Genomic DNA, 2,398 nt, shown 5'->3' on the forward strand with positions numbered 1-2,398 from the left:
TAATGTGGTTTTGTCAATACTAAACTATTTTTAGGACTAGTACTAGTAAAATTATTATTAAATTTTATTTATAATATAATTGAATATCTATATTTTTGTAGATGGATCATCGTTTGTGGATGTATAATATGCATTATGAAACTGGTGCTGGTTTGAAACCTGAGTTTATTGACGGTGTTAGAAATTTTATTGAACATACAATGACACTTGACATTTTCAAGATTAATGGATTGGTTAGGTGTCCTTGTAGTGCATGTAAGTGCTTAAATTTTTTTAAACCAGATAGAGTTATGGTTCATTTGTACCGTAATGGATTTAACACTAGATATTTTGTATGGATTGATCATGGAGAAAGTGATGGATTGGATGGTATCTTTTATAATTCGATGCCTGTTGATGTATATAATATGGTTGCACCACATGGCCAAATTAGGGTTGAACAAGTTAGAGTTGAACATAATAGGGTTGAATATGATAGGGTTCATGAAATGATCAATGATGCTTTCGGGGTTCAAGGTGGGATGGAACCGGAACAATATTTTGATGAAGCTCCTAATGAAGAAGCAAGACATTTTTATGATCAATTAGAAGAGTCTAGTCGTCCACTATGTGAAGGGAGTCCGCATTCTGCCTTGTCAGTTGCGGTTAGATTAATGAATATTAAATCAGATTGGAATGTTCCTAATGCTGCTATGGACTCAATGGTTGATCTTTTGGGTGAACTAGTTAATCCGGAGTTTAACATACCAAAGAACTTCTATCAGGCAAAGCGTTTGGTGTCCAAGTTAGGATTGATGTATGAAAGAATTCATTGTTGTGTTAATGGATGAATGTTGTTTTACAAGACTGATAGTGAATTAGAAAATTGTAAGTTTTGTGGACATACTCGTTATAAGGGGACTCCGGCTGGAAAGATGGTCCCAGTTCAGGCGATGCATTATCTACCTCTCATTCCTAGGTTAAAGAGGTTGTATGCATCGATGAGGTCTGCCCCACATATGAGATGGCATCGTGAATATAGAAGGTCGCCGGGTGTCTTGTCTCATCCATCTGATGGTGAAGCATGGAAGCATTTTGATAATGTATATCCTGATTTTGCTAGTGAACCAAGATATGTTAGATTGGGGTTGTGTTCAGATGGCTTCACACCATTCTCTAATAATGCTTCGCCTTATTCATGTTGGCCGGTATTTCTTACTCCGTATAATCTTCCTCCTGAAATGTGCATGACCAGTCCCTATATCTTTCTAAGTTGTGTTATTCCAGATCCCCGGAATTCAAAAAGTTTGATTGATGTCTATCTACAACCATTGATAGATGAGCTCAAACAATTGTGGTTTGAAGGCGTTTTGACTTATAATATATCAACTAAGCAAAATTTTATCATGCGTGCTTCTTTAATATGAACTATTAATGATTTTCCTGCATACGGGATGTTGTCTGGTTGGATGACAGCTGGAAAGCTAGCATGTCCGTATTGCATGGAAAATAGTAAGGCAATTCACTTTAAAGCATGGCAGAAAAAATACACTGTTTGATTGTCATCGCCAGTTCTTGCCAATGGACCATGAGTTTAGAAAGATGAAAAATGCATTTAGGAAAAATAAGGTTGAAAGTGACCGCCCACCTGCATTACTCACATGACATCAAATTTGGGAGAGAATTTCTCAATTACCTAAAGTTACAGAAGTTTCACCTTCTAGACTTCCTGGATATGGTGTTGTAACATAATCGGATCAAACAAAGCATATTTTGGGATTGCCGTATTGGAAGGACAATCTGCTTCGACATAATCTAGATGTGGTGCACATTGAAAAAAATTACTTTGACAATTTGTTTAACATAGTGATGGATGTTAAGGGTAAGACAAAAGACAATCCAAAAGCTAGAATGGACATAAAGGAATATTGTAGAGAAAAAAGTTATGGCAGCAGGAATTACATAATGGTAAAATAGTTAAGCCCAAAGCCAGCTTTTCATTCACATTGGATGAGAAACGTGAAATTATTGAGTGGGTTAAAAATTTGAGGATGCCAGAGGGCTATGCTTCGAATTTAGGAAAGCGGGCAGATATGAATGAAGGAAAATTGATAGGTATTAAAAGTCATGATTGTCATTTGTTCATAGAAACTTTAATTCCTATCGCTTTTAGCCATCTACCCGAAAGAATATGGAAACCAATCACAGAGATAAGTCTTTTTTTTAAAGATTTGTGTTCTGGAAAATTGTTGGAGAGTAGTTTAGATAGGATGGAGGAAAATATTCTTGTCACTACTACTAAGTTGGAGAAGATATTTCCATGTGGTTTTTTTGATGTGATGGAGCATCTTCCAATTCACCTTGTACAAGAGGCCCGCCTCAGAGGTCCGATTCAAACAAGATGGATATATCCATTTGA

Source organism: Solanum tuberosum, unplaced genomic scaffold (assembly GCF_000226075.1).
Source record: "Solanum tuberosum cultivar DM 1-3 516 R44 unplaced genomic scaffold, SolTub_3.0 scf01010, whole genome shotgun sequence".
NCBI lineage: Eukaryota > Viridiplantae > Streptophyta > Magnoliopsida > Solanales > Solanaceae > Solanum > Solanum tuberosum.